Below are 23,777 nucleotides of genomic sequence, written 5' to 3' on the forward strand. Positions count from 1 at the left end.
TGTGATGTGATGTCCTGACGTATGGAGTCAATTTTGGATGTGAAGTAAGTGGCAAAGTCAAGAGCAGAGAGTGAGGAAGGGAGACGAGGTGGAGGTGGGCAGAGGAGTGAGTTGAGAGTGGCAAAGAGGCGCCGGGGGTTGGAAGACTGGGAGGAGATGAGGTTCTTGAAGTATGACTGTTTAGCAAGAGAAAGGGCAGCACTGAAGGATGAGAGCATAAGTTTGAAATGGAGGAAGTCTGCCTTAGAGCGTGATTTCCTCCAGTGTCGCTCAGCCGTACGTGAGCATTTTTGCAGATATCTGGTGCATTTGGTGTGCCAGGGTTGAGGTGTTAATTTGTGAGGGTGAATAGTGGTTGGTGGAGCAACAGAGTCAAGAGCAGAAGTAAGGGAAGCATTGTATGTGGAAGTGGCTTGTTCAGGGCATGAGAGCGAGAGAATAGGAGAGAGAAGTGAGTCAAACAGGGAGGAAAGGAATGTGGTGTCAATAGCTTCAATGTTACGCTTAGTGATGGTAGCCTTAGGAGGTAGAGATGGGGAAGTCGAGAGAGATAGGTTGAAGGAGAGCAGGTGGTGGTCAGAGAGGGGAAATGGGGAGTTGGAAAAATCAGAAATATCACAGCGGTGAGTGAAGACCAGATCCAGTGAGCTCCCATTCACATGGGAGGGTGAGGAGGTCCACTGGGAGAGACCAAGTGAAGAGGTGAGGTTAAGGAGTTTAGAGGCAGGGGATTGTGTGGGGATGTCAATAGGGATGTTGAAATCGCCTAGGATAATGGTGGGAATGTCAGAAGAGAGGAAGTGAGGAAGCCAGGAAGCAAAGTTGTCGATTAATTTGGAAGCAGTGCCAGGGGGGCGGTAAATGACAGCTACTCTAAGATGGACTGGTTGGAAGAGGCATATGGCGTGGACCTCAAATGTAGAGAATATAAGGGATTGTTCTGGTGGTATGAGTTGGTAGGAGTAACTAGAAGGTAAAAGGACCCCAACACCACCCCCATGGCGACCCCCAGGTCGGGGTGTGTGTGTGAATGTAAGGCCCCCAGCAGAGAGAGCAGCAGCAGAAGTAGTGTCAGAGGGCGTAATCCAAGTTTCAGTAATGGCTAGTAGGTGTAGGGAGTTGGAAATGAAAAGGTCATGAGTGGGGACCAGTTTGTTATAAACAGATCTGGCATTCCAGAGAGCACAGGATAGGGGGTATGAGTTTGTGGGAGAGATGTGAATTAGATTTTCAGGGTTGCTGTAGCGATGAGGTGGGATTAAGTTTGAGGGCAGGGATGATGAGAGAGTAGTGATGGTACGGGTGCCTGAGCTAGGAGGGGAAACTGCAGGAGGTGGGCAGGGAGGGAGGTCAGTGTGATGTGGATGGGGGTGTGGGGAGGTGACAGGGAAGGGAGAGAGGGAGCAGGGCTGAGTTGTGGGGTAGCAGGACCATGGGGCAGAGGTGAATGAAAGTGGGGTAACAGGAAAGGTGGGGGAAGGAAACAGAGGGATGGAGGGGAGACAGAGGAGGGGAGAGAGGAGGAGGTGGAGGAGACTAGGGGGGAAGGCTAAAGATACATTATTAGGTAGACACTGAGTGATGTGGGGAGTATAAGAAAACATTGACATAGTGTTAAGTAGGTAAATAGGTTGAGGGAAAGTGGAAGTAGGAGAGGAGACTGTAAGGCAATCCGAGCAGAAGAATTGCAGAAATGCAGGTGAGAAAAGCAGTGTAGGCTCAAGGGGTGTAGATTTAGTATGAAATGAGTCAAAAGCGTAGATAAAGTGGGTGCAGAAAAGTATTTGGAGTGTAAGAAATGAAAGGATTGTGAGAGGTTTAAGAAGCAATGGTAATTATGTTAGATGTTTTAAGTGTTTGCAGATAAAATTGCATTGGTGCAGCTGTGCTTAAAAAACAAAATTACAATAATACAGATACAGACATTTGTAGGTGAAATGGATGGTTTATGAAATGTCCAAGTAAGGTAGTTCTGTGCTATGTAATCAGATGCAACAATCAGGAGGTGAGTGATCTGAGGAGTAAGTGACTCACATTTGTTATTAGTTCTTCAGTTTTCTTTGTTTTGTTAGATTGGTGTGCTTCTGTTTTCCTTCTTTTTCACTTCGATTGAACGCTAATTGAACACTGCTGTTATGTGTCAATTTTATCACGCTTTGATAAAAATGCACGCTTAGATCAATAAATGCACTGCCAAATGGCTTTGCACAGCCTACACCATTGGACTTAAGTAGAAGACTATTACAAGTGAAACCAATAATTGAAATCTGTAACCACACCCCATCCCCTCAAATGCCAGGCAATAAATTACCTTAAAAACAACAACCAGGCATTCCACAAAGATTAAACTGGGTCTATATCATTCAAAACTTTAAAAAAGTACTTCAAAATCACATACTATGCAATAATGTTTCAATTTGCATTACCCAGCAGAATTAGCTTTGCATATATAGATATAGTGCAGCAGAATATATTGGTGGTTGTAGTCAATTGTAATTACCTGTAGGTGACAAGAAGAGAAGAAACGTCAATTCACAATCGATATCAGCTGAAGATAAATTAATGCTGATTGAACACTGCTGTTATGTGTCAATTTTATCACGCTTTGATAAAAATGCACGCTTAGATCAATAAATGCACAGCCAAATGGCTTTGCACAGCCTACACCATTGGACTTAAGTAGAAGACTATTACAAGTGAAACCAATAATTGAAATCTGTAACCACACCCCATCCCCTCAAATGCCAGGCAATAAATTACCTTAAAAACAACAACCAGGCATTCCACAAAGATTAAACTGGGTCTATATCATTCAAAACTTTAAAAAAGTACTTCAAAATCACATACTATGCAATAATGTTTCAATTTGCATTACCCAGCAGAATTAGCTTTGCATATATAGATATAGTGCAGCAGAATATATTGGTGGTTGTAGTCAATTGTAATTACCTGTAGGTGACAAGAAGAGAAGAAACGTCAATTCACAATCGATATCAGCTGAAGATAAATTAATGCTGATTGAACACTGCTGTTATGTGTCAATTTTATCACGCTTTGATAAAAATGCACGCTTAGATCAATAAATGCACAGCCAAACGGCTTTGCACAGCCTACACCATTGGACTTAAGTAGAAGACTATTACAAGTGAAACCAATAATTGAAATCTGTAACCACACCCCACCCCCTCAAATGCCAGGCAATAAATTACCTTAAAAACAACAACCAGGCATTCCACAAAGATTAAACTGGGTCTATATCATTCAAAACTTTAAAAAAGTACTTCAAAATCACATACTATGCAATAATGTTTCAATTTGCATTACCCAGCAGAATTAGCTTTGCATATATAGATATAGTGCAGCAGAATATATTGGTGGTTGTAGTCAATTGTAATTACTCAGCAGAATTAGCTTTGCATATATAGATATAGTGCAGCAGAATATATTGGTGGTTGTAGTCAATTGTAATTACCCAGCAGAATTAGCTTTGCAAATATAGATATAGTGCAGCAGAATATATTGGTGGTTGTAGTCAGTTGTAATTACCCAGCAGAATTAGCTTTGCATATATATAGTGCAGCAGAATATATTGGTGGTTGTAGTCAATTGTAATTACCCAGCAGCAGCTCTACTGCACTCAACATCACCAGTGCTCACAATATATATAATGCTATATACTATGCCATAGTGGTGCTTACTATATAACACCTCCTACTGCGTTCCCCCTGGCAATGAGCATGACACCCAGAGAGTGAAACCCCTGGCAATGAGCATGACACCCAGCACGTGAAACTCTTGGCATTGAGCAGTTTTTGTAAAAGTAATTAGAAGCTTTACTGTAGGGCATAGTGTATCACAGATATTGTGGTGAGTGACATAATATGTTCCAAAGGGCATTAATGTGTGGGGCTTAACATGGTGGAAATTACTGTACTTTTTTCCCTGTGGTGGCCGAGGTCTGTTGGTGCAGGGTCAAGAACTGGGGTGTAAGGTAGTCTTTGCCTGCAAGGCTACGCCCATTTTATGGAGACCATACCCATTTTTGCGAGGTCACGCCCCCCCATCCCGTCCGGAGCGCTCACGCAAATATAGTTTTTTTTATATATATATATATGGGGGAGGGGCACCATTTTTAATGCCAATGGTGGCGGGGGGCACGCATTTGAAGCCAAATTGTTTAGAAACACCCCTGCAAGAAAATATCTGCAAATCCAATGTTACCATAAGTGTGGCATATACCTGCGCTTGCTCGCGGGGTGAGAACATCTCCCTAATTGAATTCAGCGATATGAATAGAGGTTGTGCAGAAGCCACAGAAAGGGTTAATCTCTGCAACTTGTCACTAAATTACATTGTTGCAATTTTAGCTGGGAGCTGCAATAATTACTCTAATATATAACACAGCCAACACTTCTATATTCACACAATATACTGCATGGTGAATATAGAAGTGGTGCTTACTAAACAGCACCTCCTACTGCATTCCACATCACCGCTGGTCACACTCATATCAGGCCCATAATGCTGTATCCTCTCTTCTGACATTCCCACCATTATCCTAGGCGATTTCAACATCCCTATTGACATCCCCACACAATCCCCTGCCTCTAAACTCCTTAACCTCACCTCTTCACTTGGTCTCTCCCAGTGGACCTCCTCACCCTCCCATGTGAATGGGAGCTCACTGGATCTGGTCTTCACTCACCGCTGTGATATTTCTGATTTTTCCAACTCCCCATTTCCCCTCTCTGACCACCACCTGCTCTCCTTCAACCTATCTCTCTCGACTTCCCCATCTCTACCTCCTAAGGCTACCATCACTAAGCGTAACATTGAAGCTATTGACACCACATTCCTTTCCTCCCTGTTTGACTCACTTCTCTCTCCTATTCTCTCTCTCTCATGCCCTGAACAAGCCACTTCCACATACAATGCTTCCCTTACTTCTGCTCTTGACTCTGTTGCTCCACCAACCACTATTCACCCTCACAAATTAACACCTCAACCCTGGCACACCAAATGCACCAGATATCTGCAAAAATGCTCACGTACGGCTGAGCGACACTGGAGGAAATCACGCTCTAAGGCAGACTTCCTCCATTTCAAACTTATGCTCTCATCCTTCAGTGCTGCCCTTTCTCTTGCTAAACAGTCATACTTCAAGAACCTCATCTCCTCCCAGTCTTCCAACCCCCGGCGCCTCTTTGCCACTCTCAACTCACTCCTCTGCCCACCTCCACCTCGTCTCCCTTCCTCACTCTCTGCTCTTGACTTTGCCACTTACTTCACATCCAAAATTGACTCCATACGTCAGGACATCACATCACACCAGACTATCAGTAACCAGCCTTCTCCCAACCCTTACGAACCCTCCCCATCTCTCGCACCAACTCTGTCATCTTTCTCCCATGCATCTGGAGAGGAAGTCATGGCCCTCATTCGTTCCTGTCCCCTCACCACCTCCCCACTTGACCCTATCCCCTCCCGCCTCCTCTGCCACATCTCTTCTTCTGCTTTTTCCCATCTTTCCCACCTTCTCAATCTCTCCCTCTCATCAGGCACTGTCCCCTCTGCCTTCAAGCACGCTCTCATCTCTCCTATTCTTAAAAAACCTACCCTTGATCCAAACACTCTCTCCAACTACCGACCCATCTCTCTCCTCCCTTTTGCCTCCAAACTCCTTGAGCGTATTGTCTACAACCGCCTTACTTCCTTTCTTTCCTCACACTCACTGCTTGACCCATTCCAGTCTGGCTTCCGTCCTCTCCACTCCACTGAAACTGCCCTTACAAAAGTATGCAATGACCTCCATGCTGCTAAATCTAAGGGACACTACTCTCTACTTATTCTACTTGATCTCTCTGCTGCTTTTGACACTGTGGACCATCCTCTCCTACTGCAAATCCTTCACTCCATTGGTCTGCGTAACACAGCCCTCTCTTGGTTGTCGTCCTACCTTTCTGACCGTTCATTCTCTGTCTCCTCTCATGACTCCACCTCCCCCTCACTTCCACTAACTGTAGGGGTACCCCAAGGTTCTGTCCTTGGTCCTCTTCTCTTCTCTCTCTATACGTCCTCACTAAGTAAGCTCATTAGTTCTTTTGGTTTCCAATATCATCTCTATGCTGATGACACTCAAATCTATCTTTCCTCTCCAGACCTCTCCCCTACTCTCCTCACTCGTATCTCCAACTGTCTCTCTGCTATCTCTTCCTGGATGTCCCAGCTCTTTCTTAAACTTAACATGTCTAAGACCGAGCTGATCATCTTCCCTCCCTCCCGCATAACCTCACCTCCTACAATCTCATTATCTATTGATGGCACTACTATCTCCTCTACCCCCCAAGTGCGCTGTCTTGGAGTAATCCTTGACTCCTCCCTCTCCTTCAAACCACACATTCAGCACCTCTCACAAACCTGCCGTTTTCATCTAAAAAATATTTCCAGGATCAGACCCTTTCTGACCCAGGATGCTACTAAGACTCTTATCCACTCACTGGTCATCTCCAGACTGGACTGCTGTAATCTCTTCCTGACTGGCATTCCTGACAAATACCTCTCTCCACTCCAATCTATCTTCAATGCTGCTTCCCGGCTCATTTTCCTCACCAAACGCACTACGTCCACCTCTCCTCTCTTACTAGTCCTTCACTGGCTCCCCTTCCCTTTCAGAATCCATTTCAAGCTTCTCACACTTGCTTACAAAGCCCTCACCCACTCCTCTCCCATCTACATCTCTGATCTTATCTCGCTTTACACTCCCACCCGTCCTCTTCGCTCTGCTAATGCACACCGACTCCTGCCTACGGATTACTTCCTCCCACTCCTACCTCCAAGATTTTTCACGTGCTGCACCACTTCTCTGGAATTCCCTACCTCTCCCCCGCAGACTCTCCACCTCTCTACAAAACTTCAAACGGGCTCTCAAGACCCAATTCTTCACCAAACCCAGCCAAATCTCATCCTAAACCTCTGTTCCACGCTCTCTATGTACCCCATCTGTCTCACCCCTGTCTGTCTACCCCTCCCTTTTAGAATGTAAGCTCTCACGAGCAGGGCCCTCTTCCCTCATGTGCTTACTCTTTTCTTACTTTAATAATCTTCAGCTGCACCAAATCCAGCAGTCTTCTGCCACCTTATACTTATTCCAGTGTCATCTGCTGATGTAGCTATGTTTATTTACCCTGTACTTGTCCTATATTGTCGTCAACTGTAAGTTGCTGTTTTCCTGTTTGATTATTTGTTTATGTACTCTGTAATTGGGCACTGCGGAACCCTTGTGGCGCCATATAAATAAAGGATAATAATAATAATAAATAATATAATATATAGCAGTACGGTACAGTAGGCCACTGCTCTACCTACCTCTGTGTCGTCAAGTATACTATCCATCCATACCTGTGGTGCATTTTAGAAAAAAACATGTCTCGGCAGAGCAATCTATAAATCCATAATTTTTCAGACAGCAACAGTGGGTATTGTAATAGTCACCCAATCCATCACTTTTATAGGGTTACATGCACCCACATGCTACAGCCTGTCTCAATAATTTTACTGTCACGCTGTGTGTGTTTGTGTTTTTATTTGGGTATTTTTTGTTGTTGTAGAACTACAGGTACCAGCAAGCCCGTTATTTCCCCGCCTGCTGGTACTTGAGGTTCTCCAAGTACCAGCAAGCGGGGGAGGCTTGCTGGGCCTTGTAGTTCCACAAAAAAAAAAACAATATTCTTTTTTTACACACATGGCTATCAGCCCGGCACCCACCACCCAGGGGTGCTGGGGACAGCCTCGGGCTTCACCTCTGGCCCTTGGGTGCCTCGAGGGGAGGAACCTCTTGATTTAAGGGGTCCCCACTCCTCCAGGGAACCCCGGCCAGGGGTGACTAGTTGGAGGGGTAATGCCAGGGCCGCAGGGACCTACATAAAAGTGTCCCCCGGCTGTGGCATTATCTCTCTGGCTAGTGGAGCCCGGTGCTGGTTTTAAAAATATGGGGGACCCCTACATCTTTTGTCCCACGTATTTTTGGAACCTGGACCGTTCTAAGAGCCCGGTGCTGGTTGTCTAAATACGGGGAACCCCTGTCCAATTTTCCCCCCAGTATTTAAATAACCAGGACCGGCTCAAAGAGCCCGAGGCTGGTTATACTAAGGAGGGGGGACCTCACGCATTTTTTTTTAACCCATTCAGACCCTTCTCCTTTAAGTTAATGGAAGCCCTGGACAACAAAATTGCATTCATGTCCTCCTCCCTCACCCTTCCCAGTCCCAAACACTCATTTTTTTTTTTCTTTAAAAATGTATAATACATAACAAGAACAATGAGCAGGCAGGCAGCGGGCATTGGCGGCATCGGACTGAGATAGAAATTAGTGGTGGAGGGCTGGGTCAGTTGATTGTGGGAGAGTTTGTAAGCCATTGGCGGTGGCAGCGGGTATCGGCTCAGAGGCAGTAGCGGGCATTGGCTAAGGGTCATCGGCAGGATTCGGCGGAAATTATGGCTGTAGTGCCTCACTAGCCACTGACCTCACCGCACGCCACTGTGGGACAGATGTAACATGCAGAGAGAGGTAGATTTGGGAGGGGGAATGTCCTAGCATAACTGTTAATTGCAGTGTAATACTGTAATTCAGCTGTACAGCATTTGTGGCTAAATGTCAAAGAAGCCAGTATTTACCCTGCATGCAAAACAATAAATGTATTTGAACATACCTCCCAACTAACCCAATTTTTGCAGGACAGTCACTTTTTTTGGGAATGTCCAGCTAACCCAAACAACCCCCCCCCCCCTGTGGGAGCCGCAGTGTCCCATAGTCATGGGGAAGGGGGGGGGGGGGTGGAAGGCTCCCTGTAGCTTGTTGCTCTGCAAATATGCACATTGTGGGTAATTCAGACCTGATCGCTAGGGTGTGTTTTTTGCATCCCTGTAATCAGGTAGTTGCCGCCTACAGCGGAAGGGAAAATTTGCTGTGCAGGTGTGTGATCACATGTGCACAAGAGCTGCACAGCTCAGCACTTACTCAGCCATTGAGGTGACGTCACAAATCCTCCCACAAAACGCCGGGTCCCTCCAGTGTTTTTCCGGACACTCCCTAGAAACATTCAGTTGCCACCCACACAAACACCCTCTTCTTGTCAATCTTCTTGTGATCTCCGGACCGTCGCACTTACGCATTGTGGCGCATACGCATGTGCAGTGCAGACCTGATTGCCCGCTGGGTGAAAATAAATTGAAGCGATCTGGTCTGAATAAGCCTCAATGTCTATTCACGGGAGACAGAGGGGCTGGGGCATGGCCGGCAGCTCACAGAGCACCTATAATGACAAAAATGGGAGACATGGCTCATGATCGCGATATACCTGCGAAGGTACGCCCTCTACTGATTGACAGGCAGAGGCATTCGCATTTTCTGCGGGGCACCCGGAGAAAATGTAGGCACACGCACAGGATGGACCCTGCGTATATGCCCCCATCCTCTTCATAGTTTTTGCGGTTGGAACGCGTATTACGATCCAAACTATGTCTTATATACACGAGCAGTGTGAAAATGGGGGTAATTCGATGGGGGTAATTCCAAGTTGATCGCAGCAGGAATTTTGTTTGCAGTTGGGCAAAACCATGTGTACTGCAGGGGAGGCAGATATAACATGTGCAGAAAGAGTTAGATTTGGGTGAGTTATTTTGTTTCTGTGCAGGGTAAATACTGACTGCTTTATTTTTACACTGCAAATTAGATTGCAGATTGAACACACCACACCCAAATCTAACTCTCTCTGCACATGTTAAATCTGCCTTCCCTGCAGTGAACATAGGTGGTCATTCCGAGTTGTTCGCTCGGTAATTTTCTTCGCATCGCAGCGATTTTCCGCTTAATGCGCATGCGCAATGTTCGCACTGCTACTGCGCCAAGTAAATTTGCTATGCAGTTAGGAATATTACTCACGGTTTTTTCATCGTTCTGGTGATCGTATTGTGATTGACAGGAAGTGGGTGTTTCTGGGCGGAAACAGACCGTTTTAGGGGCGTGTGGGAAAAAATGCTACCGTTTCTGGGAAAAACGCGGTAATGGCTGGAGAAACGGAGGAGTGTCTGGGCGAACGCTGGGTGTGTTTGTGACGTCAAACCAGGAACGACAAGCACTGAACTGATCGCACTGGCAGAGTAAGTCTCGAGCTACTCAGAAACTGCACAGAGATGTCTTATCGCAATAATGCAAATCTTTCGTTCGCAATTTTAAGATGCTAAGATTCACTCCCAGTAGGCGGCGGCTTAGCGTGTGCAATGCTGCTAAAAGCAGCTTGCGAGCGAACAACTCGGAATGAGGGCCATGGGGGGTAATTCTGAGTTGATCGCAGCAGGATTTTTGTTAGCAGTTGGGCAAAACCATGTGCACTGCATTTACGAACAGATGATTTTTTATATAAATTTTAAAATGTTAGTAAATGTGTGTTTTTTTTTCAACCTGGAAGCCCAACATCGATTAAGATCGATCTTAAATAGACCCCTGGGTTTTAAGGATAACCATGGTTGAGTCCAATGGTTAATTCACATTGACCGAAGTTCTAATTAAGTCACCTGTGCTCAAGCATGATATCCTTAAAATCTGGATTGCAATGACAGCATTTGGGAACTATGCCTAAGGGTTTAATTTTTACATTTATCCACTGACAATAAATCTACCTACAATATCCCTGTAACTGTTATGATTACAGTATTTCACTAAATAATTTAATTTGCTGAACCTTCTGTAAAAAGAAATATTAAGATGCTGTAATTCCCAGATGCAGCAAATTTCTTAGCTAGTGGGCAAAACCATGTGCACTGCAGGAATGGGGGGGGGGGGCAGATATAACATTTGCAGAGAGATTTAGGTGGGTTATATTGTTTGTGTGCAGGGTAAATACTGGCTGTTTTGTGTTTACACTGCAATTTAGATTTCAGTTTGAACACACCGCACCAAAATCTAACTCTCTCTGCACATATTATACACCCCTCCCCCTGCAGTGTACATGGTTTTAGCTAATAAATTTGCTGCTGTGATCAGATCTGAGTTAAGCCCTATGTATTTGGCACTGGCAAAGGGTTAGAGGCCTTGCTGTAGAGCTCACACCTTTCTTATCATGCATTGTAATATTTCCTATGTCCTGATGTTGTGCTCTCTGCTCCATCCAAGTAAACAGCAATGTAGCGTGGCTATCAAAGAGCGTGAAGATTGCAGATTTCCTGGGATTAATGCTAAAGAATGCTATTATAGAGGCTGCTGCTTTAATTCAAGTGTCACTGGGGTTAAATGGTGTTTTTACCTTAAAAACACAGGTAGAGTATACAGTACAGTGGTAGAGTGGGAGCATGTAGTGCTATTGATTACAGATTTGATGGAGCTTAAACATGGATAAGGTCCATAGCTATAAGAGTTTATCTTGTGTATCCTTTATTCTTAGTCATGGTCAGATAATATTAGAAAATACCATTTAAGTGGAAATTTCCTGTTAGCTGTTTTAGCTAAATTGCACCAGTTAAAAAAAAAAAAAAAAACTAAGCTGCTGTAATTCCTGGATGTTTCCTTACTGCATCAACAGGAAGTGACAAGAAACAATGTAATGTGGAACCGTACAGCAGAAGGGATTGCGGCTACCCCACAATAAGTGCAGCGGAATGTAAGAAGAGGAATTGTTGCTTTGACTGCAGCATTCCCGGGGTTAACTGGTGTTTCTTCAAGTCACAAGGTATGGAGCTGCTGTATAGTTACTCGCAAGTCAGTAGTTGTATGATGCTCACACCTGTTAAGCTGGATACACACAGAATGCCCTACACAGGGGGTGAAATGAGCGCCCCCCACCCCCCGTACGCTCAGTACACATCACGCTGTGCTGAGCGGGGGGAGAGATGTGTGCTGAGCAGTTCGCTCAGCACACATCTCTCCCCAAAATCGGGCCGTGAATACGGACCTTTAAACTGGATCCACACTTAGATTATCTGTCCAATTTTTTTTTTCTAGTTGAAACAAAATTATGCTAATATGTGGCAGCAAATGACAATTGACCATTTGCTCACAAACACTGGAAAACATCCAAAAATGGTCATTTAGATAAATTGGTTAAATCCATTTCATTTAGCTAATTTATCCAAACTACCTTTATTGTATCTTTGTGGGTGAATGATGTGTGGGTCAGTGTTGAGGGTGGTGGAGGAGATGGGTAATAGGCACAGCAGGGTGTGGACAGTCAAATAGTGTGCTTAGAGGTTCAGAGTCATTGTATGAGACTCTGGCAACAGTGACTTGATGAGTCTGGTGTCCATAGGGTGGGACGCACTAACCTTTTTATGCTATTGAAATAGTTCTCCTCCTGACCGACGCAGTTCCTTGCTCCGAGGTTGGTGTATTGTCCTGTTGCAGCGCCTCTCCACTGTGGTCACAGTGAGCTGTGTGGTGTTGCTGGCGCATGCCAATCTCCCCCCAACCTCCCTCTGGCATTTCAGACCTACGTACGCATGATGGGATCTTGTATGATATGCGCGTGTGCTGTAGAGATGAAAGTGGCGGTGAGGAGGCAGATCGTGAGATGGGGGAACTTTGTGGACTGTTAGCGAAGGGGAGCACTGGGCAATCTGAGTTGCAAAGAGGGCAGCAGAAGAGGTTATTGCATGTGCACTGGTGACAGGTCCATCCTTGGTGGCTAGCCTCAGTGGTAAAGGGGTACATGAGCTAGTGTCCCTTGGTCAGCCATGTACCATGGCCACCTCCCTACCTCCTATATATTCTCCCTAATCTGTCACTTTGTTACGGTCTGCTGCTGGCACTGGTGTATCGTCCTGCAGATGCCGTCTCCGCCCATTGCTGTGACTTCCCCCAGAGTTAGCCACACAGAGTGACAGATCTGGGAAAATATATAGGAGATCATTACTTTCACTTGCAGCCTACCTTATTTTTTGCAGCCTAGCATGCTCCTGACCCCTTCTCTCACTAATACTTATACAACATTCATGAACTCATCTTAAGGTTTCTTTATTATTCAGTCACACTGTCTTGGATCCAAACCATTTCCTGTGGCATTGCAGTCAAACAATTGAGCTATTTACCCTTGCATAGAAAGGTATAATCTAAGCTAGAGAATTCTATTTGGAGCTCACCTTGTACTTTGTGAAGAAATAATCAGCATTGTGGCTGAGCAGATATATGGAGTGTGTGGCTGCACACTGCATTGATCTGCTGAGTTGCAATGCTAATAATATTTTTTTGCAAAGTACCAATAGCTTCATATAATGTTCACAATTTTTATGCAGGATCAAGTAGCTCAATGGGTAGGGTGTTTGATTAGAATTCAACAGGTTATAGGTTTGAATCCTGGGTATGGTAGTTTGAGGTGTTATTTAATAAAGTGTGTTTATATATTAGTCACACATGGCTTACTTGTACAAATGGCATGTCACCAGTTAGTGCTGACTGCTGATATGCCATTTGCACAAGCAAGCCATGTGTGACTGTATATGCATCTAAGGAGGGCCCCCCGGCAATACCACAAACCATTGAGTGTCAAGTATACTAGATATATCTTCATATCTCATGTGCTTTCTCTGAGACCAATCTTGTTGTGCCCCTTCCCCACGAGGCATGCGCCTTTTGTCCATATTGCAAAAATAGTGGGGGGGGGGGGCATATAATTCTCTGTCACAGGGCACTAAAAAGTCTAGTTATGGCTCTGGTATGCATTATGTAATCTGGCAGACCATCTCTCCAACACTGGCTGATTGGAATAGAAATCCGGTTATCTATGTGAGCAAATGACCATCAACGATTTACTCTCAAACACTAGAAAATGGACAAAAATGGTCCCCTAAACAAATTGGTTAAATTTTGGGTTTAACCAATTTGTGTAATGACCGTTTTTGACCACTTTTCTAGTGTTTGGGAGCAAATGGTTAATCGACATTTGCTCCTATACATTACCAGATTTTTATTCCATCCATCTAGACTGGATAGATAGCCTGACAGATAATTGTGTAGTGTACGCCCAGGATAACTGTCAGTTATGCTTTCTTTTATGATGGCACACAAATGGGTGGGCAGATCCAGGGCAAGCACTGCCCACTCATGCATAGTTGTCAACTGATGTGAAGTTCCAGGGGGCAATCTCAGTTATAAATAAAAGTATCTGGAAATTGTCCCTAGTTTAATAAAAAAAAAAAAAAAATTGATCAACTCCATTTATTTAGTATGATATCCCAGGTGATAGGATGCCGGCAGTCAGAATAACATGCTTTATTAAATAACACATCTCAAACTACAATACCCAGGATTCAAACCTATAACCTGTTGAATTCTAATCAAACACCCTACCCATTGAGCTATTTGATCCTGCATAAAAATTGTGAACATTATATGAAGCTATTGGTACTTTGAAAAAAAAAAAGTATCAGCATTGCAACGCAGCAGATCCATGCAGTTTGCAGCCACACACTACATGTATCTGCTCAGCCACAATGCTGATTATTTCTTAACAAAGTACAAGGTGAGCTCCAAATAGAATTCTCTATCTTAGAATTATACCTTTCTATGCCAAACCTAGAAGTCGGGCCCCCCACCCTGGGATCCCCCAGAGGGAGGCCCGCCCCGTCATGCGGCAGGCTTGTCCGTTTTGGAAGCAGGCTGACGGGCAGCCCAGGCTTGCTTCAGTCTGGGCTTGGCAGGTCTGGAAGCATGAGCTTGCTTTGGGTATGCCTGACCATGGGTACGCTTTACCTGGAGGATGAAAGGGCCCAGGAAAAGTACTTTTAGCCTTCTGCGTGGTAGGAGTCATACTAGGTAGGCAAGTTGTTTTAGCAGTAGCCAGATCAGCTACAATCTTATTGAGGTCTTCTCCAAAGAGAGTGTCTCCCTTGAAAGGAAGCACCTCCAGGGTTTTCTTGGAATCCATATCCACCGACCAGGATCTCAACCAGCTGTATAAAGTATTACCTTGGAACTGGCTCTCCACTCCCCATTATCTGGTTATCATGACTTCCTCCGCCAGTTTCCAGACTCGCTTGCTGAAGCTCGGCCACTTCTTCCTAGCAGCAGGCTCCTGGATCACTGGGCAGCAGAGGTGCTTGGGAGCCGGATGGGGGAGGAGCAATAAGGCAGGCAGCCTTTGGCACCCACACCCACACCCACACCCACACCCACCCACACCCACACACACCCACACACCAAAAAAGAACATATCCCAGTTTAACATAACGCTATGTGGTGCAAGGTATGGAGCTGGTCACTTGTATCAGACCTCTGACATTTGCCTTTTCACCCATATTGCATACTTTTTCTTGCAGCTTGTGTCTTAATTCAAGAAGTGTTCTAAGTACTTCAGCTTAGTATCTTTACTGACCCCTCTTTACCCCACACTACATAACTGACCCCTCTATACCCTACACTACATCACTGACCTTTCTATAACCATCACTGCATTACTGACCCCTCTTTACAGTACACTGACCTCTATATACCTGCTAGTACATCCCTGATGCCTCTATTCCCTACGCCACATCCCTGACACCTCTATTCCCTACGCCACATCCCTGATGCCTCTATTCCCTACGCCACATCCCTGACGCCTCTATTCCCTACGCCACATCCCTGACGCCTCTATTCCCTACGCCACATCCCTGACGCCTCTATTCCCTACGCCACATCCCTGACGCCTCTATTCCCTACGCCACATCCCTGACGCCTCTATTCCCTACGCCACATCCCTGACGCTTCTATACAGTACAATGCATTACTGATACCTCTAGACCATACATCCTCATTACATCAGAGAGTTAGTGAAACACTGGAAAAAATAAGGGTATAAGTGGACTACAGAAACTGATGCTCTAAACAAAGGAGAGAGAGAGAGAGAGAGAGAGAGTAAAGCACAAGGGAAAGTGGGCAATTGGAACACCATAGAGAGAGGAGAGATAGAAATGCCTGAAAAAGTAAAGGGGGTTGGGTATGGCATCCGGCGCTCGGGATTCCAGAGGTCACATGATCCCCAATCCTAATACTAACCCTCTGGGGGGGTGGCGGATAGGGCTAACCCTCAGGGGGTGGCAGCTAGGGCTATCCCCCCCCCCCCCTCCTAGTGCCTTCCCTTACACCACCTCCCCTGGTCCGACTCCTAACCCTCCCTCCAATACTCACCTTCGGGATGTTGGCTGTCTGTGTGCCGGCACCAGTCTCCCAAGTGGTGTCAGGATTCCAACATCGGTCAAATGACCGCCGGTATACCGTCTGCCAGGATGGTAAATGTATCCTGAGGACAGGTAGTGAGTGTGGAGGGATAGGTGGTTCAGTAAAATGTAACGGCTCAAACTGCGATCATTCACTGATAAATTGATTTATAGCTCTCCCTTTTTAACCATTGCAATTATAAAAGCAATGTTTTTTAAACTTTTAAATAAAGCTTGTTAGCATCCCCAGCACACTGTATATGCTGGGAGATGTAGTTCTCAATATGAAAACATTTAATTACTGTATGAACTCTAATCCCCCAACTGAAACCTGGATGGTGCTCCTGGCAAGTGACATCCTGGCCAAGGGGTAGATACGCCCCTGAGGGTCAGGGCCAGCAACAGAAATCTTGGGCCCCAGTACACTGATATCTCTGGGGCCCCCTTAAGCCCCCCTTAACTTGGCAGAGGGATCTTTAAAAAAAAAAATGGAGCCTTTGACTCGGACCGTCAGTGAGGCCGGCAGGTGGTTTTCATACTGGGCTATCCAGCTCTTCGGTGGCGGTGGCAGGGACATTCAGAAAAGGGCCAGCACAGCAACATGCATAATAATGGCAATACAGTATGGACCACAGGGACTGGACAAAGTGATGGGGTAAAAGGAGGGGGGAGGGTTTAGTTGGCCTGTTGACACTGCAGCATACTTACGACTGCAAGGGATATAGGACTCTTGAGTTCACGGGCCAATTTCATGGCAGTCTCGTATAGGAGGGCATTGTGGATTCATCAAGGGAATGCTGATGCTGACTCCAAGAAGAAAGGGAGTCTCTTCCCTATGAAGGTGAAGCCTTGTTTGGCGACTGCCTAGTTAATTTGATCTCGGCAGCTCCCGCAGGTAAGTCAACCTTCTTGCCCTATGTTCCCTCTCAACGGATGAAGATGCATCATTATCTACCGCAGTCATTTTGGCCCAATAGATATGCAAGAAGTTAAGATTCCCCTTTCTTTGCAGGTAGAGGAAGGAGAAGGAAGAGGTCTGTAGCCTCTTCAAGATCGCAGGAGCAGAGATTGTCCTCTGCTTCTGCCAAATCCACTGCATGACGCTGGGGCTTTCTTGCAGGAGCCCACACCAGTGGGGGCACGTCTAAAACTCTTCAGTCAGTTCTGGATTCATTCGGACCTGGACTCGTGGGTTTTACAAATAGTGTCCCAAGGGTACAAACTGGGGTTTCAAGACGTTCCCCCTCACCGATTGTTCAAATTGGCCTTAGTCAGCAGGGAGAAGGTTTTTATTCAAGCCTCTTCGTGGTCCCGAAGCCGGACGGCTCAGTCAGACCAATCTAAAATCTGAAATCCCTCAATTTCTTCCTAAAGAAATTCAATTTCAAGATGGAATCTCTCAGGGTAGTGATCTCCAGTCCGGAGGAAAGAGATTTCATGGTTTTGGTAGACATAAAGGATGCCTAATTACATGTTCCCATTTAGCCACTGCATCAAGCTACCTAAGGTTTGCAATTCAGGATTGTCATTACCAATTTCAGACATTGCCGTTTGGTCTGTCCACGGCTCCGAGGATTTTCACCAGGGTGATGGCGGAAATGATGGTTCTCCTTCGCAAGCAAGGAGTCACAATTATCCCGTACTTGGATGATCTCCTGATAAAGGCGAGATCCAGGGACCAGTTGGTGCAAAACATTGCACTCTCCCTGACAGTTCTTCAACAACATGGTTGGCTCCTACACTTGCCAAAATCGCAGTTGGTCCCAATGACGCGGTAGTTGTTTTTGGGAGTCATGCTGGACACAGAAGAGGTTTTCTTCCAGGGGAAAGGCTATGGAGATCCAGAGTCTGGTCAAACAAATTCTGAAACCAGCAAGAGTGTTAATCCATCAATGCATTCAATTGCTGGGGAAGATGGTTGCGGCCTACGAGGCCATTCAGTTTGGCAGGTTCCATGCCAGAGTGTTCCAGTGGGACCTGTTGGACAAGTGGTCCGGATCCCACCTACACATGCACCGGAGGATAATCCTGTCTTCCAAGACCAGAATCTCACTCCATTGGTGGCTGCACAGTTCTCACCTCCTAGAGGGGCGATGGTTCGGGATCCAGCACTGGATCCTAGGGACCACAGATGCAACCCTCCGAGGCTGGGGAGCAGTCACACAGGGGGAAAACGTCCAAGGAAGATGGTCAAGTCAGGAAAGTTGTCTCCACATAAATGTTCTGGAGTTAAGGGCCATTTAATAACTGCAAACACAGTACACACTGGGACGGTGCCCAGCATCCTCTACAGACTAAGAGAAAAGGATTTACCGGTAGGTATTAAAATCCTAGTTTCTCTAACGTCCTAGAGGATGCTGGGGACTCCGTAAGGACCATGGGGATAGACGGGCTCCGCAGAGTTCATGATCTTCACTGAGGTAACGCACAGCACTGCAGCTGTGCGCCATTGCTCCCATACACCTCACATACTCCGGTCACTGTAAGGGTGCAGGGCGCAGGGGGGGCACCCTGGGCTGCAATATAAACCTCTTTTTGGCAAAAATATAACATATATATATATACAGCTGGGCACTGTATATATGTATGAGCCCCCGCCAATTTTACAGTTTAAGCGGGACAGAAGCCCGCCGCTGAGGGGGCGGGGCTTCTCCCTCAGCTCTCACCAGCGCCATTTTTTCTCCACAGCACCGCTGAGAGGAAGCTCCCCGGACTCTCCCCTGCTTATACCACGGTAGAGAAGATGGTTGAAAAGAGGGGGGGGGCACAAAATTCGGCGCAAATTACATACAGCAGCGCTACTGGACAAACATTAAGTTACTGTGTTATTCCTGGGTTATATAGCGCTGGGGTGTGTGCTGGCATACTCTCTCTCTGTCTCTCCAAAGGGCCTTGTGGGGAAACTGTCTCCAGAAAAAGCATTCCCTGTGTGTGTGGTGTGTCGGTACACGTGTGTCGACATGTCTGAGGAAGAAGGCTATATTAGAGAGGAGCGGGAGCAAATGAATGTGGTGTCTCCGCTGACACCTGATTGGATGGATATGTGGAATGCTTTAAATGCTAGTGTAAACTCATTGTACAAAAGATTAGACAAGGCTGAAGCTTTGGGACAGTCAGGGTCTCAACCCATGCCTGATCCTATGTTGCAGGGACTGTCAGGGTCTCATAAGCGCCCACTATCCCAGATTGTTGACACAGATACCGACATGGATTCTGACTCCAGTGTCGATTACGATGATGCAAAGTTACAGCTAAAATTGGCAAAATCCATTCGATATATGATTATGGCAATAAAAGATGTTTTGCACATCACAGAGGAACCCCCTGTCCCTGATAAGAGGGTACATATGTACAAGGGAAAGAAGCCTGAGGTAACCTTTGAGGGGGTCACACGAGCTGAACGAGTTATGTGAAAAAGCTTGGGAATCTCCAGATAAAAGACTGCAGATTTCCAAAAGGATTCTTATGGCGTATCCTTTTCCATCAACGGATAGGTTACGATGGAAATCCTCCCCTAGGATGGACAAAGCATTAACACGTACAGCTACAGTTGGAAAATCAAATTTTTACCTTATGTTCCCTCACAGCATAAGAAAGCTCCGCATTATCAAATGCAGTCCTTTCGGTCACAAAGAAACAAGAAAGTGCGAGGTGCGTCCTTTCTTGCCAGAGGTAGGGGCAGAGGAATAAAGCTGCACAACACAGCTAGTTCCCAGGAACAGAAGTCCTCCCCGGCCTCTACAAAATCTACCTCATGACGCTGGGGCTCCACTGGCAGAGTCCGGCCCATGTGATGTCATGCAGCTGCTCTGACCACACCTCCTGTTTCTCCGTTGCCGACCCCATTTTGAAACCGTGCCCCCGCACCGCTCCATCTCCGACTTGGAAATGGAGTGTTGTTGACCCCCCTCCCCCCCCCCCCCCTTCACCGATTCACAGGCAGAGGCGATCGCATTATCTGCGGGTTGCCGCAGAAAATGCAGGCGGATGCGTATGCTCTTAGCAGTTTTTGCAGTTGGATTGCGATCCAACCTGAATCAGGCCCCATTACCTATCACAATGCACTGCGGGTAGTACAAAATGGGGTTAATATAGGAGAAAAAACCCCAGAGCTGTGCTCCTTAACTGTCCCTGGTGGCTAGTGGAGCGGCTGCCCAGTAATCAGTGTCCACGCCAGTGCGCACACGGCCCGCCCCCATCAGCGGCCTAGTGATCCCGGAGGGTGGTGTGTGTGTGACTGACCTTAGGAAGAAACCGGAGCCTCCGCTGCAGTGACCCAGCAACCGGGGCACGGGAGTATACTGCGCCACTGGGAGTGATGGAGCTGCAGTAAAGAAGTCTATTAGACCTAGCCTGCTGCAGCCCTTGTAGATTCTTATAAAAAAAGTTCTTCTTTTCTTGCCAAAATTAATAGCTAAGAATAGGCTGCCTGAGGCAGCCCCCTGTTAAGTGGCCTGCTACTGAAGGCACCAACTACAAACTGAGCTCCCTGTTCATGGAAGCGAGGTTATAGAGCAGGGGGCGCTGAGCATCTTGGGAACAGTCAAAAGCTTTGAGCCTGTTGGTGCCTCAGATCAAGATCCTACTCTACACCCCAATGTGAATCCTTGTGGAGTCCAGTGTACCCCACAGAAGAAATGAATGTGTCACACCCATTGGCAGCAACATTAGAATAGCTGCTGATGGGCACAATTGAGAAAGGAAGGGGGGAAAACATTTGAATCCAGCACATATATGTAATTTGTACCTTCCTACTTTAAAATGTAATGGATGAACCTCACCCTGTGAGAACTATCTTCATGATCAAGAGATCTCATATGCAAGATAAGTATGTGTTGGGATAGGGCTGTGGAGGGCGGCTGCTCGGGCACACCCCTGTCAAGTTAAGGAGATTCAACTGAGGCAGCACAAGGGAACTCTCATCTGGGGACAACAACTGCAGGGAGAACACATTTTCAGACGAATGTGGGAGGGCAGAAGGCTGCCTAATACTGAAGCACCACCAAACAACAAACCAAATGCAACAACTAGTGCAAGCATTCCTGGGGGAAGGCCTGCAGCAGATGGATTTGCATATGGTGATGTCATCCAAGCAGTGGGCATAGTTGGCTGCAACCCTCGTCTGCATATGAAAAGAGAAAAGGGTCACGCAGGGCATGGCGGCCTTTGTGGGGTTGCGCTTGGATGACACCTAAATCGCTTTATACACCCCCACCCCCCATCAGTGTAAGCTCATGTTGGCCATGCCCCAGCCCCTGAAGCATTCAAGCTGATTTCTTGCAGCAGCTGGACCCAGTAACAGCTCCAGAGTTGCTCTACAAGACAAGTAAAAGGGTGTGAGCCCTGCAGCACCACCTGTAGTTTGCATACACACATATATAGGACAGCATCTCTTATATGCCCCAGGGTCAATAAAATAGTATCCTTATCTATGGTATCCATCCCCTCAGATAAGGTAACCGTCCATGCCGCTACAGCACTACACACCCAGGCCGACGCAATTGCCGGTCTGAGTAAGGTACCTGAATGTGTATAAATGGACTTCAGGGTAATCTCCTGTTTGCGGTCAGCAGACTCTTTGAGGGTAGCCGTATACTGGGACGGGAGGGCTACCTTCTTGGATAAGCGTGTTAATGCTTTGTCCACCCTAGGGGAGGATTCCCATCGTAACCTATCCATTGATGGGAAAGGATACGCCATAAGAATCCTTTTGGAAATCTGCAGTCTTTTATCTGGAGATTCCCAAGCTTTTTCACATAACTCGTTCAGCTCGTGTGACCCCCTCAAAGGTTACCTCAGGCTTTTTTCCCTTGTACATATGTACCCTCTTGTCAGGGACAGGGGGTTCCTCTCTGATGTGCAAAACATCTTTTATTGCCATAATCATATATCGAATGGATTTTGCCAATTTTGGCTGTAACTTTGCATCATCATAATCGACACTGGAGTCAGAATCCGTGTCGGTATCTGTGTCAACAATCTGGGATAGTGGGCGCTTATGAGACCCTGACAGTCCCTGCAACATAGGATCAGGCATGGGTTGAGACCCTGACTGTCCCAAAGCTTCAGCCTTGTCTAATCTTTTGTGCAATGAGTTTACACTAGCATTTAAAACATTCCACATATCCATCCAATCAGCTGTCGGTGGAGACACCACATTCATTTGCTCCTGCTCCTCTCTAATATAGCCTTCTTCCTCAGACATGTCGACACACGTGTACCGACACACCACAAACACAGGGAATGCTTTTTCTGAAGACCGTTTCCCCACAAGGCCCTTTGGAGAGACAGAGAGAGAGTATGCCAGCACACACCCCAGCGCTATATAACCCAGGAATACACAGTAACTTAATGTTTGCCCAGTAGTACTGCTGTATGTAATTTGCGCCGAATTATGTGCCCCCCCCCCTCTTTACAACTCTCTTGTCTACTATGGTATAAGCAGGGGAGAGTCCGGGGAGCTTCCTCTCAGCGGTGCTGTGAAGAAAAAATGGCGCTGGTGAGTGCTGAGGGAGAAGCCCCGCACCCTCGGCGGCGGGCTTCTGTCCCGCTTAAACTGTAAAATTGGTGGGGGCTCATACATATATACAGTGCCCAGCTGTATATGTGTTATAGTTTTGCCAAAAAGAGGTTTATATTGCTGCCCAGGTGCCCCCCCCCCCCTGCGCCCTGCACCCTTACAGTGACTGGAGTGTGTGAGGTGTATGGGAGCAATGGCGCACAGCTGCAGTGCTGTGCGTTACTTCAGTGAAGATCATGAAGTCTTTTGCCACCTCTGAAGTCTTCTTTTCTTCTCATACTCACCCGGCTTCTATCTTCCGGCTCTACAAGGGGGATGGAGGCGCGGCTCTGGGACGGACGGCGATGGTGAGATCCTGCGTACCAATCCCTCTGGAGCTAATGGTGTCCAGTAGCCTAAGAAGCAGGACCTTGCAACTCTGAGAGTAGGGCTGCTTCTCTCCCCTCAGTCCCTCGATGAGGGAGTCTGTTGCCAGCAGTGCTCCCTGAAAATTAAAAACCTAACAAAATACTTTCTGTCAGAAAGCTCAGGAGAGCTCCTGAAAAGCACCCAGTCTCCACTGGGCACAGTTTCAAACTGAGGTCTGGAGGAGGGGCATAGAGGGAGGAGCCAGTGTACACCCAGAACTAAAGTCTTTCTTAAAGTACCCATGTCTCCTGCGGAGCCTGTCTATCCCCATGGTCCTTACGGAGTCCCCAGCATCCTCTAGGACGTTAGAGAAAATAGGATTTTAATACCTACCGGTAAATCCTTTTCTCTTAGTCCGTAGAGGATGCTGGGCACCCGTCCCAGTGCGTACTGTGTCTGCAGTTATTAAATGGCCCTTAACTCCAGAATATTTATGTGGAGACAACTTTCCTGACTTGACCATCTTCCTTGGATGTTTTCCCCCTGTGTGACTACTCCCCAGCCTCGGAGGGTTGCATCCGTGGTCCCTAGGATCCAGTCCTGGATCCCGAACCATCGCCCCTCTAGGAGGTGATAACTGTGCAGCCACCAATGGAGTGAGATTCTGGTCTTGGAAGACAGGATTATCCTCCGGTGCATGTGTAGGTGGGATCCGGACCACTTGTCC

General features: G+C 46.6%; 1 long non-coding RNA gene across 1 annotated transcript in view; it reads left to right on the forward strand.

Annotated features, from left to right (window-relative positions):
* Positions 1 to 23,777, forward strand: part of LOC134947585 (uncharacterized) — a 254,924-nt gene that overhangs the window by 162,509 nt on the left and 68,638 nt on the right. Inside the window, exon 2 of the long non-coding RNA XR_010182638.1 lies at positions 11,577 to 11,723. This is a non-coding gene — a long non-coding RNA (uncharacterized LOC134947585). The remainder of the gene's footprint in view (positions 1 to 11,576; positions 11,724 to 23,777) is intronic.

Source organism: Pseudophryne corroboree, chromosome 8 (genome assembly GCF_028390025.1).
Source record: "Pseudophryne corroboree isolate aPseCor3 chromosome 8, aPseCor3.hap2, whole genome shotgun sequence".
In the NCBI taxonomy this organism is placed as follows: Eukaryota; Metazoa; Chordata; class Amphibia; order Anura; family Myobatrachidae; genus Pseudophryne; species Pseudophryne corroboree.